Source organism: Macaca nemestrina, chromosome 12 (genome assembly GCF_043159975.1).
Source record: "Macaca nemestrina isolate mMacNem1 chromosome 12, mMacNem.hap1, whole genome shotgun sequence".
In the NCBI taxonomy this organism is placed as follows: Eukaryota; Metazoa; Chordata; class Mammalia; order Primates; family Cercopithecidae; genus Macaca; species Macaca nemestrina.
Window position 1 is genome coordinate 72,168,217 of NC_092136.1, and position 17,648 is coordinate 72,185,864.

General features: G+C 38.6%; 1 protein-coding gene and 1 pseudogene across 4 annotated transcripts in view; one reads left to right on the plus strand and one right to left on the minus strand.

Moving 5' to 3' along the window:
• LOC105468711 (FCH and double SH3 domains 2) overlaps positions 1 to 17,648 on the minus strand; it is a 339,082-nt gene that overhangs the window by 226,829 nt on the left and 94,605 nt on the right. The gene's annotated exons all lie outside the window — the stretch shown is intronic.
• LOC139357530 (peptidyl-prolyl cis-trans isomerase A pseudogene) lies at positions 7,595 to 8,286 on the plus strand (annotated as a pseudogene).

A 17,648-nucleotide genomic window follows, 5' to 3' on the forward strand; every position in this document is an offset into this window, starting at 1 on the left:
TTGTAGTATGTATATTTGTTTGTTTATTGACTGATTGATTAAGACGGGGATTTCACCATGTTGCCCAGGCTGGTCTTGAACTCTGCCTCCCAAAGTCTTGAAATTACAATCATAAGCTACCACATGCCCAGTCACAGTATTGTTTTAAACAACTTAAATCAATAGGATGTAGATCAAAATATGTGGATGTTAAACAATTTATATTCACAATATGAACTATGATGCTGTCAATAAAATGAGGTTTTTCTGTATTTACTTTGGGAAAATATCAATGATACTTTTATCAATGATAAAAATACTATTAAAAGACAAGATGCAGAATAAATGTGAATATAATTCTACTTTTTTATAAAGGAAAAACTACTTATTAAATGAGTACTTATAAAAGGAAAAGATTTACACCAACAATGAGGGTAAATTAAAAAAAAAATAAAACAAGGCAATTAATTTTATTTCATGTACCACCCATATTATTTGAATTGTTAAAACCACCATTTTTGTTTTAATTAAAGAAAAAGATTCTTATGAAACAGGATGTCAAAATATCTGGTAGAAGCTACATACCTAAATTATAGGGAAGAAAAGTGGTCAGCTTCATTGTTTTTACTGCATCTTATTCAAGGTTATAAGAAAAGAATATGATCCTCCATAATACTCAATGGCATGATTTGTACTTGGGATTATATTTTGAGAAAATTAACTGAGAGAAAAACAGAGCACAAGCAATTCTATCCTTTGTTTTGGATTCACATCCCCAGATAGAACAAAAAATACTGGTCATTGACAGTACCTAGCCACTGCCAAGGATAATGCAAAAAAAAATCCTGAAACACAGTATTAACCTATCAAATAACATAAAAAACATCTAAAAACTGTTCCATGATTTCTGACGGCAAATATTTATGCTCTTTCTTCCAGAAATGGGATTAGAACCCCCTTCTCTTTTCCTTTCATTTGGCATCAGTGTGACCCCAACAAGTACTTTCTAGGTCTAGGACTATCAAAATGCTATAAAATGTATTGACTTTTTTATAATGTGCAAAGCACTGTATCCCTCAGAATTTACTCAGTAAATATTTGCTAATGACTGTATATACAAATGATGGTGAGCTAATGACTTTGTTATCTCATTTAAGCTTAGCAACAACTGTGAGTTACTTATTAACCCCACTATGTAGAAGGGGAAATGGCTTAAGTAATTTATGTAGGGTGATTATGTTAACAAATGGTGGAGCCAGAATTAGAATGCTGATGGTCTTATTCTATGTTATTTCTTTATGTAGTACATACTGTCTGTGAAAACATGAGTTATTTCTAAAAAGGTAGGAAGTTAAAAAACAAAAAACAAAAAAAAAGGAGGAACAAGAAAACAGAACAGAAAGTAACAGAAAAACTTGAAAATGGTAGCAAATCAAACTGCAAAAAGTAAAAACCTGACCCAAAGCCTTTGAGGCATAGCTAGAGCAGCAGGGTATTTCTGTATATCCTGTTTAGCCAATTGTAGTTCCTTTCTTCAGCAGGATCCCTCAGCTCATGCCATGTACTGACACACATATGGGACCCAAAAGTTACCTCTGATCTCCCTTAAGCCAAGGTTCATGATAGTCTAGTACTGGCTTAACTTGTTATTTATGGGTACTAGGCATTTCAGAGATAATTCCTGCAAAACAGAATGGCTTGGTTAGCTGTGTATGGGCTAGCTATTGCTGAATCAATGCTCTGTAACAATTCAAAAAATGCAAATGGATTAAAACAATAAATGCTAACTTCTGCTCATGAATCTGCAGGTTGGCTAGAGCATCTCTGCTTCATGTTGCAGGTCAAGTTCAGGTCTCCTTCACATATCTTTTATTCTGGGACCCCATCTGAAATAGTTACCTGGGTCAAGTTCTTCTTACAGTAAGTGCTAGAAGTACAAAACAGCTGGAAATAACTTGCCATGCCTCTTAAAGCCTCATTTTAGAAATGGCTTTACAGTTAATTCCATCTCCATTCTACTAGTCCAAGCAAGCCATATGACCAAGTCTAAAGTCAGTAAGACAGGGATGTATGTATACTTCACCTCAAGAGAAAGGGTGGGAAATGAGAATTTGCTGAGCAATAATTCAATCTACCATAAACTCTAAGAAAAATTCCCAGAACAATTTCACTTGGATTCAATAACGACCACACAAACATAGCAAGATGTTGATTGAGTAACTCATTGCTATCAAATTCTCACATGACAAAGAGCTAAGAACAGTAAATATTTAAATAACAGAATCAAGATGCTAAAACTTCTCAACATACTGACACAACGGAATAAACCTAATACAACAGAATCTCAAAGAAGTAAAAGTCCTGCCATGGGTTCAGCATAAGATAGTGAAGATCTGATTTAATAGCAAGATATGTAAAAAGACTTAGTGGTTTTTGAGCTTGAGCTCGTTAAGAACCATTAATGTGATAACACTGTCTAAAAGATAATGCAACTTAGCACATATTTAAAGTAATAATAATACAGTTGAGTGCCCAGTATATATGAAGTACATAGTAAAACTTTAAGGAAAAAATTACAACATGAAAGAAACTGTCTCATACCCACAACAATATTAAATTGGGTTCTGATTTCTGTACCAATGTCTGAAGAATAATGGCAGGAAATAAGATAGGTAAATTTAAACCTTTTGGTTTAAAACTGAGTTTCATAGGACATTCAAGTGTGAACTGAATAAACTACAAATTTTTAGGATTGGAAAGACTGGGAACAGATGTAGACTACTAGAAAGAGATAAGAAGTATAAAAGTTGTCTTCAAATTCCTAAAAGACTATCATTTATGCAAGGAAGGTTTCTTAAAAAAGTTTTGCTCAAGATAAATAGAAACTAACTATAAGCTGAATGCTTTGAGAGACAGTGAAATACTGTCACTGAATGAATTCAGGTAGAAGTTGCCAGGCCTCTCTATATAAGAAGTCAGTAAACTTTACTGTAAAAGGCCAGAGAGTAAATATTTTTGGCTTTGCAGGCCATAAGATCTCCATGGTAACTACCCTAATATACTATTATAGTGAGAAGGCAGCCATAGACAATATGTAAACAAACAGGTATGGCCATGGTCCAACAAAACTTTACTTACAAAAACAAGTGTCAGGCAAGACAGCCCTAGTTTGCCAGCCTCTATATTAAAAAGGGGGCTGGACCATATGACCTTCACTCCACTTCTAGCTCCAAGGTTCCATAAAAAGTCATTAAGCAATTCAATGATATGTAGAAATAAGTGAAAAAGATATATTTAGATTGATATAGAGATGTATACAGACATATATGTACATTTATAAACCATATAGAAAGATTACTATAAACATATATGGGATGGGTCACCTTTATTACAACAGATTTGAACTATAGCTGCTGAATATATAAGGCTCTTAAATAATTCCTTTTGTGGGAGAACATTGGAGTAATCATAAAATAGACATAGGAACCCAGGCCCCCATAATGGTTTTTCAGTATCAGGTGAACAAATAAGACATAAACTAAGGCTGCTGTCCTTAAACAAGCCTTTCCATATCCACATGGGGAGATAATGGGTACATCTGCAAATTGCCTGCTTAAAGTCCCTTTATATTTGTTGATCATTATGTCTCCATTCGCAAATATGAGGAAAAAATTGTCCCACTGAATCTCAAATACAGCAAATGAAAACTATAATTGGGTTTTACCAAAGGCCCAGAATATCTACTCTAAGAAAAGTAACATAAGAGTCAGAACACCCCTTCTTGCTACAATGGCCTTCTATTAGTCTCTAGATTAGAACAAAGGTCCTCCAGCTGATTGTTACTGATACATAACAGGCAAGTACAGAAATTGAGAGTAAGCATTTAGATAGTTTTAAGCAATTTGACATCAGTTAGTTTGTCAGCTAAAATGGAAATATTTTAAAAATCTTGGTGGGCACAGTGGCTCATGCCTGTAATCCCAACATTTTGGGAGGCCACAGTGGGAGGATCATTTGAATCCAAGAGTTTAAGACCAGCCTGGGCAACAAAGCGAGACTTTGTCTCTACAAAAATTTAAAAATTAGCAGGACATGGTGTCACACATGGTGCCGCCAGTGGTGTTGCATGCTGAGGAGGGAAAATCACTTGAGCCCAGGGGATTGAGGCTGCAGTGAGCCAAGACTGTACTACTGCACTTCAGACTGGGTGACAGAGTAAGACTCCAGCTCTAAAAAATAAAAAAATAAAAAATTTAAATCTGAGAAAATGTAAGCATATTTTCATAATCTGTCATTGTGTCATTTAAATTTTAATCAGCCTATAATTTATAATTCAACATTTTTAGCTACATTAAGAAAGTAAATAGGTATTTTTACACCTAATTTACAATCAGAAAAAGCTTAATGGGCTTTCTTTGGCAAAAAAAGATAAAACGTCTCTAAATGAGGCAGAGGTAGTAAACCAAACAACAATGAAAGTAATTTCAAATAACTAAAGACCAATGACTTTATACTATTTTACACAAAAGTATGATTGGCAGCAAAGTTTAAAACCACTATGGGTTACTTGCAGAGATGTACTGGCTATGAAACTATAAAACCAACAAAACCCAAGTAGCATTTATGCAAAAAACATATAGACGTTCAAAACAAAAAATAATTTGAAATACAAAGTAGTGAATTGCAAAGCCAACAGAAGCAAATGTTTGTTATTTCACATAAGTATTAGTGTTTTCAGGCTTTTTTATACAATAGCTCTTCAGGATGCTAATACAGTATATAAACACACACACACACACACACACACACACACACACACACACAGAGACATTAGGGAAAAATTCCACCAAAGATGTTTGCTTGGAAATATTCAGTGAATCTGCAACAAAGAACCAATTTCCAATGACACCATAGTTTGATGAATTCAGGAACTGGTTAATGACATGGAAGACCAATTCATAGAACAAAGAAATTTAGTGATGTGTTTTTAATTGAAACTTAATAAATGTAAAGAGAGTATGGCATTTCCTTGGTATATGTGTGATCTGAACATGATGGTGCTGTGAAGGAAGAATTATTTTTCCGCTTCACTGTCAAACATAATGACTTCCAAACTGTACAAATCTGTACAAATGAAAAATTATAAGTCAATAAACATGATTTGGAGTTTAAATTTTATGTAACAGTATATTCTGATGGTGCAATTGTAATGACAAAAAAGTATTCTGGAGCAGTTATCCAGATTAAGTCGTTTACTTCAGAGTGTAAATCAATGCATTGTTTCCTTCATTGGGAAACTCCTGGTATAATGTTTTTTTTTTTTAAACACCTGTCTAAACAGTATGTTTAGTGACAATTAATAGTGTAATTGTGAATTACTTAAAGGCTAATGCAATGTATTAGAGTGTATTCTCTTCACTGAGAGAGGATACGAAACAAATTGTACACTACTGTTACTACAAACTGAAGTTCCATGGTTGTCAAGGAGAAACACAGTTGAAAATGAACAATGAAACGAATTCTTAGTGTTTCTGAAAGATAAAAAAGTTTGGTCCTAATATTTTAAAGATGTGAATTGGACAGTCGGATTTATTTGTCTTATATATTCGGTATTTTTAATAATCCTCATAACTGCTTGTAAGAAAGCCATACAAGTATTTCTCAATGACCAATAAGATCAAAGGGCAAAAAAAAAAGATACTAACAGCATGAAAAGATCAGAGTTTCTACAGATATTTAGGACATATTCCATAATTTTCTTTTTTTTATTGAGATGGAGTCTCACTCTGCCACCCAGACTGGAGAGCAGTGGCATGCTGTCAGCTCACTGCAACCTCTGCCTCCTAGGTTCAAGTGATTCTCCTGCCTCAGCCTCCCAAGTAGCTGGGATTACAGATGCCCACCACCACACCTGGCGAATTTTTATATTTTTAGTAAGATGCGATTTCACCATGTTGGCCAAACTAGTCTCGAACTCCTGGCCTCAAGTGATCTGCCCGCCTCCGCCTCCCAAAGTGCTGGGATTACAGGCATGAGCCACCACACCCAGCCTTTTTCTTTTTTTTTTTTTTTCCCATAATTTTCAACGAAGTAGGTATAATCAGGTATTGTACACTTGTTGAAAAATTATCACTAACCTTACAAATTTGATCAAAACATTTTTAATTTTTTTCCACCAAAAGAAGATTCATATAAAAGAAATTTGTGGATCTACAACCTATTCATTGAGAGATAATTTAAATTTAACTATAATTCCACAGGATAAATTATTGGAATTGACTACTAATGAAAGATAGAAAATGAATTCTGAAAAAAATCACTTGCTTCACCTTGGAAAAAAGTTAGACATGAATATCCTGAGCTTGCTAAAATTTCTTTTAAATCTAAATGTCTTCAGTTCACAGCAACATATTTTTAAATCTGGTTCTTCTAATCTGAGTGTTGTTAAAACAAAATATAGGAGCAGTATACAAATACGTTATCTCTTGTGAGTAGTACTGTCATCAATCCAACCTAGATTAGACAAAGTGATAGCAAAAAGCAAATTTATGTCATATTAAAATTGTTGGCCGGGCGCGGTGGCTCAAGCCTGTAATCCCAGCACTTTGGGAGGCCAAGACGGGCGGATCACGAGGTCAGGAGATCGAAACCATCCTGGCTAACACGGTGAAACCCCGTCTCTATTAAGAAATACAAAAAACTAGCCGGGCGAGGTGGCGGGCGCCTGTAGTCCCAGCTACTCGGGAGGCTGAGGCCGGAGAATGGCGTGAACCCGGGAGGCGGAGCTTGCAGTGAGCTGAGATCCGGCCACTGCACTCCAGCCTGGGCGACAGAGCAAAACTCCGTCTCAAAAAAAAAAAAAAAAAAAAAAAAAAAATTGTTAAATATCCATATATACAACGTTTGTTTACAATATAGCCAATTAATAAATGGAGAGCTGCAATTTTGCTCGACTTTGTGTTTAGTTAGTATTACAGAATGACAAAAAAGTTATGGCTATAGCAGCAATTCTCTATATTAATAGGATAGAAGATACCTTCAAGTAATAACATTTATAGTTCTTCTAATTGTTTTCTTTCTCCCTATGTCATACATACATGATTATATGTTGAAATGTAATTTGTTGGCTGTAATCTAAAAATTTAACCATGTATGTTTTTATTCATCCAATAATTCACTTTTATTGTATTTTACAAAAATGTCCATCTATAAAGTTTAAGGGAAGAGTGGGGAAGAGTCCTCACAACAGATAGTTTGAGTGCATAGGCTGGCAAATTCTAGCCTGCCGTCTGTTTCACTAAATAAAGTTTCACTGGAACACAGTCACATCCATTTGTTTGCCAATTGTCTATGGCTGCTTTCACTCTACAACAGCAATGCTGGTAAATTTGACAGAGACCATATGGCCCTCAAAGCATAAAATACTATCTGGTCCTTTGCAAAAAAAAAAAAAAAAAAAGTTTGCCAATTTCTGCTCTAGATGGTTGAACATAACCCACTGGGATTACTTCTCTATTTTCCTTCCCCAGTCATTCAGTAAGCAAAGACAGCACTGCCCAGACCCTTAAAATGATTAAACATTCCGCTTTGCAGACGCTGCCGCTGAGGAAAGTCCTGTACTACTAGCCATGGTCAACCCTACCGTGTTCTTCGACATTGCCGTCGATGGCGAGCCCTTGGGCCGCGTCTCCTTTGAGCTGTTTGCAGACAAGGTTCCAAAGACAGCAGAAAATTTTCGTGCTCTGAGCACTGGAGAGAAAGAATTTGGTTATAAGGGTTCCTGCTTTCACAGAATTATTCCAGGGTTTATGTGTCAGGGTGGTGACTTCACACGCCATAATGGCACTGGTGGCAAGTCCATCTATGGAGAGAAATTTGAAGATGAGAACTTCATCCTAAAGCATACAGGTCCTGGCATCTTGTCCATGGAAAATGCTGGACCCAACACAAATGGTTCCCAGTTTTTCATCTGCACTGCCAAGACTGAGTGGTTGGATGGCAAGCATGTGGTCTTTGGCAAAGTGAAAGAAGGCATGAATATTGTGGAGGCCATGGAGCGCTCTGGGTCCAGGAATGGCAAGACCAGCAAGAAGATCACCATTGCTGACTGTGGACAACTCGAATAAGTTTGACTTGTGTTTTATCTTAACCACCAGACCATTCCTTCTGTAGCTCAGGAGAGCACCCCTCCACCCCATTTGCTCGCAGTATCCTAGAATCTTTGTGCTCTCGCTGCAGTTCCCTTTGGGTTCCATGTTTTCCTTGTTCTCTCCCATGCCTAGCTGGATTGCAGAGTTAAGTTTATGATTATGAAATAAAAACTAAGTAACAAAAAAAAAATGATTAAACATTCCAACATGCAGACAGGGGGCTAGAAAAAAAAAAAAGAAATTTAAATACCATTTAGGTATTTCCTTTGATAGCGAACGATGGGCATGTAAACCCCTCAATGTAGTCTCTGTCTCTTGGTATCCTATAATTCCTGTCTATTTTGGATTTAAAAAGAATCAAAGTATAGCCTGATCCAGATAGGGGAAGAAGCACTAAATCTGGAAAACCCTCAAGAATCCCAGGCACATAACGAGTATTCCAACTACAGGAGGGAAGGCAGGGACAGAGGCAGAGGAAATAAACAGAGGGAGGAGAGAGAGAAAGGATCTTTTCTTGGCTACATATATATATATATGTTTTTTTTCAGACAGAGTCTTGGCTTTGTCACCCAGGCTGAAGTGCAGTGGCAAAATCATGGCTCACTGCAGCCTTGACCTCCGGGTCTTAAGTGATCCCCCCACCTCAACCTCTAGAGTAGCTAGGACCACAGACATGTGGGCATGGTGGCAAGTGCCTGTAATCTCAGTTACTGGAGAGGCTGAAGTGGGAGGACTGCTTGAGCCCAAGAGATTGAAGCTGCGGTGAGCCATTGTATTAGTATGTTCTCATGCTGCTAATAAATACATACTCAAGACTGGGTAGTTTATAAAAAGAGGTTTTAGGGGGCGGAGCAAGATGGCCAAATAGGAACAGCTCCAGTCTCCAACTCCCAGTGCGAATGACACAGAAGACTGGTGATTTCTGCATTTTCAACTGAGGTACCAGGTTCATCTCACTAGGGAGTGCCAGACAATCGGTGCTGGTCAGCTGCTGCAGCCCGACCAGCAAGAGCTGAAGCAGGGCGAGGCATCGCCTCACCTGGGAACCACAAGGGGGAAGGGAATCCCTTTTCCTAGCCAGGGGAACGGAGACACACAACACCTGGAAAATCGGGTAACTCCCACCCCAATACTGAGCTTTAAGCAAACGGGCACACCAGGAGATTATATCCCACACCTGGCCGGGAGGGTCCCACGCCCACGGAGCCTCCCTCATTGCTAGCACAGCAGTCTGCTATCTAATCGTAAGGCAGCAGCAACGCTGGGGGAGGGGCGCCCGCCATTGCTGAGGCTTAAGTAGGTAAACAAAGCCGCTGGGAAGCTCCAACTGGGTGGAGCTCACAGCAGCTCAAGGAAACCTGCCTGTCTCTGTAGACTCCACCTCTGGGGACAGGGCACAGCTAAACAACAACAAAAAAAAGCAGCAGAAACCTCTACAGATGCAAACGACTCTTTCTGACAGCTTTGAAGAGAGCAGTGGATCTCCCAACACGGAGGTTGAGATCTGAGAACGGACAGACTGCCTGCTCAAGTGGGTCCCTGACCCCTGAGTAGCCTAACTGGGAGACATCCCCCACTAGGGGCAGTCTGACACCCCACACCTCACAGGGTGGACTACAGCCCTGAGAGGAAGCTTCCAAAGTAGGAATCAGGTACACTCGCTGTTGAGCAATATTCTATTTTCTACAGCCTCTGCTGCTGATACCCAGGCAAACAGGGTCTGGAGTGGACCTCAAGCAATCTCCAACAGACCTACAGCTGAGGGTCCTGACTGTTAGAAGGAAAACTAACAAACAGGAAGGACACCTACACCAAAACCCCATCAGTATATCACCATCATCAAAGGCTAGAGACAAATAAAACCACAAAGATGGGGAAAAAGCGGGGCAGAAGGCTGGAAATTCAAAAAATAAGAGCGCATCTCCCCCTGCAAAGGAGCGCAGCTCATCGCCAGCAACAGATCAAAGCTGGACGGAGAATGACTTTGACGAGTTGAGAGAAGAAGGCTTCAGTCCATCAAACTTCTCAGAGCTAAAGGAGGAATTACGTACCCAGCGCAAAGAAACTAAAAATCTTGAAAAAAGAGTGGAAGAATTGATGGCTAGAGTAATTAATGCAGAGAAGGTCATAAACGAAATGACAGAGATGAAAACCATGACACGAGAAATACGTGACAAATGCACAAGCTTTAGTAAACAACTTCATCAACTGGAAGAAAGAGTATCTGCGATTGAGGATCAAATGAATGAAATGAAGCGAAAAGAGAAACCAAAAGAAAAAAGAAGAAAAAGAAATTAATAAAGCCTGCAGGAAGTATGGGATTATGTAAAAAGACCAAATCTACGTCTGATTGGGGTGCCTGAAAGTGAGGGGGAAGATGGAACCAAGTTGGAAAACACTCTTCAGGATATCATCCAGGAGAACTTCCCCAACCTAGTAGGGCAGGCCAACATTCAAATCCAGGAAATACAGAGAACGCCACAAAGATACTTCTCGAGAAGAGCAACTCCAAGACACATAATTGTCAGATTCACCAAAGTTGAAATGAAGGAAAAAATTTTAAGGGCAACCAGAGAGAAAGGTCGGGTTACCCACAAAGGGAAGCCCATCAGACTAACAGCAGATCTCTTGGCAGAAACTCGACAAGCCAGAAGAGAGTGGGGGCCAATATTCAACATTCTTAAAGAAAGAATTTTCAACCCAGAATTTCATATCCAGCCAAACTAAGTTTCATAAGTGAAGGAGAAATAAAATCCTTTACAGATAAGCAAATGCTTAGAGATTTTGTCACCACCAGGCCTGCCTTACAAGAGACCCTGAAGGAAGCACTAAACATGGAAAGGAACAACCGGTACCAGCCATTGCAAAAACATGCCAAAATGTAAAGACCATCGAGGCTAGGAAGAAACTGCATCAACTAACGAGCAAAATAACCAGTTAATATCATAATGGCAGGATCAAGTTCACACATAACAATATTAACCTTAAATGTAAATGGACTAAATGCTCCAATTAAAAGACACAGACTGGCAAACTGGATAGTCAAGACCCATCAGTCTGCTGTATTCAGGAGACCCATCTCACATGCAGAGACAGACACAGGCTCAAAATAAAGGGATGGAGGAAGATCTACCAAGCAAATGGAGAACAAAAAAAAGCAGGGGTTGCAATCCTAGTCTCTGATAAAACAGACTTTAAACCATCAAAGATCAAAAGAGGCAAAGGAGGCCATTACATAATGGTAAAGGGATCAATTCAACAGGAAGAGCTAACTATCCTAAATATATATGCACCCAATACAGGAGCACCCAGATTCATAAAGCAAGTCCTTAGAGACTTACAAAGAGACTTAGACTCCCATACAATAATAATAGGAGACTTCAACACCCCACTGTCAACATCAGACAGATCAACGAGACAGAAAGTTAACAAGGATATCCAGGAATTGAACTCATCTCTGCAGCAAGCAGACCTAATAGACATCTACAGAACTCTCCATCCCAAATCAACAGAATATACATTCTTCTCAGTACCACATCACACTTATTCCAAAATTGACCACATAATTGGAAGTAAAGCACTCCTCAGCAAATGTACAAGAACAGAAATTATAACAAACTGTCTCTCAGACCACAGTGCAATCAAACTAGAACTCAGGACTAAGAAACTCAATCAAAACCCCTCAACTACATGGAAACTGAACAACCTGCTCCTGAATGACTACTGTGTACATAACAAAATGAAGGCAGAAATAAAGATGTTCTTTGAAACCAATGAGAACAAAGATACAACATACCAGAATCTCTGGGACACATTTAAAGCAGTGTGTAGAGGGAAATTTATAGCACTAAATGCCCACAAGAGAAAGCTAGAAAGATCTAAAATCGACACTCTAACATCACAATAAAAAGAACTAGAGAATCAAGAGCAAACACATTCAAAAGCTAGCAGAAGGCAAGAAATAACTAAGATCAGAGCAGAAGTGAAGGAGATAGAGACACAAAAAACCCTCCAAAAAAATCAATGAATCCAGCAGTTGGTTTTGTGAAAAGATCAACAAAATTGATAGACCACCAGCAAGACTAATAAAAAAGAAAGGAGAGAAGAATCAAATAGACACAATAAAAAATGATAAAGGGGATATCACCACCGACCCCACAGAAATACAAACTACCATCAGAGAATACTATAAACACCTCTACGCAAATAAACTAGAAAATCTAGAAGAAATGGATGATTTCCTGGACACTTACACTCTCCCAAGTCTAAACAAGGAAGAAGCTGAATCCCTGAATAGATCAATAGCAGGCTCTAAAATTGAGGCAATAATAGCCTACCAACCAAAAAAAGTCCAGGACCCGATGGATTCACAGCTGAATTCTACCAGAGGTACAAGGAGGAGCTGGTACCATTCTTTCTGAAACTATTCCAATCAATAGAAAGAGAGGGAATCCTACCTAACTCATTTTATGAGGCCAACATCATCCTGATACCAAAGCCTGGCAGAGACACAACAAAAAAAGAGAATTTTAGACCAATATCCCTGATGAACATCGATGCAAAAATCCTCAATAAAATACTGGCAAACCAAATCCAGCAGCACATCAAAAAGCTTATCCACCATGATCAAGCGAGCTTCATCCCTGGGATGCAAGGCTGGTTCAACATACGCAAATCAATAAACATAATAGAGCACATAAACAGAACCAAAGACATGAACCACATGATTATCTCAATAGATGTAGAAAAAGCCTTTGACAAAATTCAACAGCCCTTCATGCTAAAAACTATCAATAAATTCAGTATTGATGGAACGTATCTCAAAATCGTAAGAGCTATTTATGACAAACCCACAGCCAATATCATACTGAATGGGAAAAACTGGAAGCATTCCCTTTGAAAACTGGCACAAGACAGGGATGCCCTCTCTCACCACTCCTATTCAACTTAGTGTTGGAAGTTCTGGCTAGGGCAATCAGGCAAGAGAAAGAAATCAAGGGTATTCAGTTAGGAAAAGAAGAAGTCAAACTGTCCCTGTTTGCAGATGACATGATTGTATATTTAGAAAACCCCATCATCTCAGCCCAAAATCTCCTTAAGCTGATAAGCAACTTCAGCAAAGTCTCAGGATACAAAATTAATGTGCAAAAATCACAAGCATTCTTATACACCAGTGACAGACAAACGGAGAGCCAAATCATGAATGAACTTCCATTCACAATTACTTCAAAGAGAATAAAATACCTAGGAACCCAACTTACAAGGGATGTAAAGGACCTCTTCAAGGACAACTACAAACCACTGCTCAGTGAAATAAAAGAGGACATAAACAAATGGAAGAACATGCCATGCTCATGGATAGGAAGAATCAATATTGTGAAAATGGCCATACTGCCCAAGGTTATTTATAGATTCAATGCCATCTCCATCAAGCTACCAATGAGTTTCTTCACAGAATTGGAAAAAACTGCTTTAAAGTTCATATGGAACCAAAAAAGAGCTCGCATTGCCAAGACAATCCTAAGTCAAAAGAACAAAGCTGGAGGCATCACACTACCTGATTTCAAACTATACTACAAGGCTACAGTAACCAAAACAGCATGGTACTGGTACCAAAACAGAGATATAGACCAATGGAACAGAACAGAGTCCTCAGAAATAATACCACACATCTACAGCCATCTGATCTTTGACAAACCTGACAAAAACAAGAAATGGGGAAAGAATTCCCTATTTAATAAATGGTGCTGGGAAAATTGGCTAGCCATAAGTAGAAAGCTGAAACTGGATCCTTTCCTTACTCCTTATAACAAAATTAATACAAGATGGATTAGAGACTTAAATGTTAGACCTAAAACCATAAAAACCCTAGAAGAAAACCTAGGGAATACCATTTAGGGCATAGGCATGCACAAGGACTTCATGCGTAAAACACCAAAAGCAATGGCAACAAAAGCCACAATTGACAAATGGGATCTAATTAAACTACAGAACTTCTGCACAGCAAAAGAAACTACCATCAGAGTGAACAGGCAACCTACAGAATGGGAGAAAATTTTTGCAATCTACGCATCTGACAAAGGGCTAATATCCAGAACCTACAACGAACTCAAACAAATTTACAAGAAAAAAACAACCCCATCAAAAAGTGGGCAAGCGATATGAACAGACATTTTTCAAAAGAAGACATTCATACAGCCAACAGATACATGAAAAAATGCTCGTCATCACTGGCCATCAGAGAAATGCAAATCAAAACCACAATGAGATACCATCTCACACCAGTTAGAATGGCGATCATTAAAAAGTCAGGAAACAGGTGCTGGAGAGGATGTGGAGAAATAGGAACACTTTTACACTGTTGGTGGGATTGTAAACTAGTTCCACCATTATGGAAAACAGTATGGCAATTCCTCAAGGATCTAGAACTAGAAGTACCATATGACAGCCATCCCATTACTGAGTATATACCCAAAGGATTATAAATCATGCTGCTCTAAAGACACATGCACACGTATGTTCATTGCGGCACTATTCACAATAGCAAAGACTTGGAATCAACCCAAATGTCCATCAGTGACAGACTGGATTAAGAAAATGTGGCACATATACACCATGCAATACTATGCAGCCATCAAAAAGGATGAGTTTGTGTCCTTTGTAGGGACATGGATGCAGCTGGAAACCATCATTCTCAGCAAACTGTCACAAGAACAGAAAACCAAACACTGCATGTTCTCACTCATAGGTGGGAACTGAACAATGAGATCACTTGGACTTGGGAAAGGGAACATCACACACCGGGGCCTATTAAGGGGAAGGGGGCGGGGGGAGGGATTGCATTGGGAGTTATACCTGATGTAAAGGACGAGTTGATGGGTGCTGACGAGTTGATGGGTGCAGCACACCAACATGGCACAAGTATACATATGTAACAAACCTGTACGTTATGCACATGTACCCTAGAACTTAAAGTATAATAATAATTTAAAAATTTAAAAAAATTAAATGAAATCATGTCTTTAAGTGACTGGCATAGTACCTAGGACACAGTATACAGGTTCAAAGCATGGGCACTGAGGCCACTATGAGAAGCAAAACAGAAGCTGGAGAATCACAAGGAAGAAAAAAAACAGCCAGGTAATCTCCTTCAGAAGAGAAACTTAAAGCACTCCACCAGGATTTCCTTACTGTGGTAATTATGGGGGTTTCCAGCTTACTTGTCTGCTTCCTGCCCTCACAGTCAATGGAGGTAGGCCTTCTCCAGAAAACTGTATTAAAAAGGATATAGGTGAATGGAAAGGACAGAAGGGAAGAAGGGAGGAAGGGATGGAGGGAGGAGAAAACATCTAAATAGGGAATATTCTACCTCCTTCTATGTGACCATGAGGCCTATTCCATTAGGCTCCATTTCCCTTTCTACATCAGTCACCACAAGACATGTCAAGACTCCCAGTTTATTCATCATCAACAAAACCCTTATTCTCAAAGGGTTCTGTACATCTACTAATCAAGCTCAGTCCCTAAGCCTTTAAATAAGAGCTTCCCAAACAATGTATCATGCCCCACATCTATATAGGGAGTGGGTTCTCCTCAGTTCTTGAGGGATCTAAGAGGAGCCTGGGACACATAAGCCTCCAGGACTGCCAATTCTGTTTTGTTTGTTTTGTTTTTTGTTTTTTTGTTTTTTTGTTTTTTTGTTTTTGAGACAGTCTTGCTCTCTCACCCAGGCTGGAGTGCAGTAGCATGATCTCGGCTCACTACAAGCTCTGCCTTCCAGGTTCATGCCATCCTCCTGCCTCAGCCTCCTGAGTAGCTGGGATTACAGAGGCCCACCACCACGCCTGGCTAATTTTTTGTATTTTTTAGTAGAGATGGGGTTTCACTGTGTTAGCCAGGATGATCTTGATCTCCTGACCTTGTGATTCACCTGCCTCAGCCTCCCAAAGTGCTGGGATTACAGGCGTGAGCCACCACGCCTGGCCAATTCTGTATTCTTTAAAGGTTTGGGACCATTATTGTTTTATGTCATAAAATCAGCCAGGCTGATGCCACAGTAACCTGGCATTAACACCTGAGGTTATTACAGCATAAAGAGATATGAAAATCAGACATTAAATGGTATAGTATATATATCAACATTCCATCAACAAAGGACAATCCCAGTTGTAACATACTCAATGTGACATGCATATGGCTAGATTGTCATCACAATTTGCCCATCAATTATCTAAACAACAAACTGACTAATTTCTTGATTTGAATACTACTAGTATAACACATGATAGAAAATTAGATACGAAGTACAATTAGGGACAGGCTTCAAGATCTTTATTTTTAACAAAACTTCTTGGCTATATAATCATTCCCTGATAACGATTACTTGTTTTTTAGGTTTATTTCATTGTTTTTTTTTGTTTTTTTTTTTTTTTAAGACAGAGTCTTGCTCTGTCACCCAGGCTGGAGTGCAGTGGTGCGATCTTGGCTCACTGCAACCTCTGTCTCCCATGTTCAATCAATTCTCCTGCTGCAGCCTCCCAAGTAGCTGGGATTACAGGCGCACACCACCCACCCAGCTAATTTTTGTATTTTTAGTCAAGATGGGGTTTTACCATGTTGATCAGGCTGATCTTGAACTCCTGACCTCAGGTGATCTGCCTGCCTCAGCATCCCAAAGTGCTGGGATTACACATGTGAGCCATCCCATCCAGCCTCTGTCTCATTTTCTAATAGGATAAATAATCTTTTACATCTTTTTTGGATCACTTACCAATCAGAAATATAATTGCATATGAGTTTCCACAGTCCTTACACTGATAGGCTACCCTCTATAAAATAAGGTGAAATAGACTCAATAAATAATCCCATTTTAGTTTTTAAGCTAAGAAATTATACCGTTGCTGAACTGTACTCAATTCAACGAACATGGATATAAACTTAAACAAGAAAATGAGACTACTTTCAGTGACAATGCACACTGTAATTCATAAGATAAGTCTAGCTCAAATACTGAAAAGTGAACCACTTGGGATGAAAGCAACATGATTTCAAAATACAGAGTCTGTTGACAACGGTTGAAGACTTTACATTATACTGTGTGACCTACAGTTTATTTACCCTCCATGGGTTTTTTTTTTTTAACCCCCATAACAGAAAAGGATTTTTACATTATAAAGTTATTTCCTTTTTAAAAAATGAATTTTAAAAATTAATTTCTAGGTTTTCTAGGATTAAGAAGTTATCGGACAGGCTATAGAAAACATTGTGTCAGATAAGTGTGAGCCATCACACTGCACTTCAAAGAGTTCATAAATCATAAACATAAATGTCAGATGTGACTATCCCTAAAAACGAGGAATGCTCCCTACCCTTCACTCTAACTTCTTCTGCCTTGTACTAAGTTTATTTTGCTGAAGGTCAACCAATATTTCTAATCTTCTTTCCATGGTAAGAGGAAAAGCAAAATTAGTCTATGAAAATTCAAGTTTTATGCATCCTGGTACTAAATGAAGTCCTGAG